The sequence below is a fragment of the Tupaia chinensis genome, unplaced genomic scaffold, assembly GCF_000334495.1.
Source record: "Tupaia chinensis unplaced genomic scaffold, TupChi_1.0 Scaffold143783_1, whole genome shotgun sequence".
NCBI classification, from domain to species: domain Eukaryota; kingdom Metazoa; phylum Chordata; class Mammalia; order Scandentia; family Tupaiidae; genus Tupaia; species Tupaia belangeri.
This window is the reverse complement of record NW_006203632.1, coordinates 16,371-16,716: the sequence shown is the minus strand read 5'-3', so window position 1 is coordinate 16,716 and position 346 is coordinate 16,371.

Sequence of the window (346 nt, the reverse complement as noted above, 5' to 3'; positions counted from 1 at the left end):
GGTGATTTCTCGCTTTCTGTCTCTCTGTCTCTCTCTGTCTGTCTGGTGAGCGCACGCGCCCTATAGCAAAAACCTATCAAAAAAAAAAAGAATGACTAAGTTTTTAAAAATAAAGAATAATAAGTACAGGACTAGCAGAAGGTGTGATGATTACATTGCTGGACTATCATATGGCTGGCTACAGTTCAAGTCCCAGGCCCAGTGGCTTGAAACTCATGCCAGGCATATATGTATACATACCCAGAATCCCAAGAGGAAAATGGAGAAGAAGGGATTGCTGCATGGCCATTCCCCCTGGAGGGTAATTTTTCACTTTCTGTCTCTCTATCTCTCTCTGTCTCTCCAG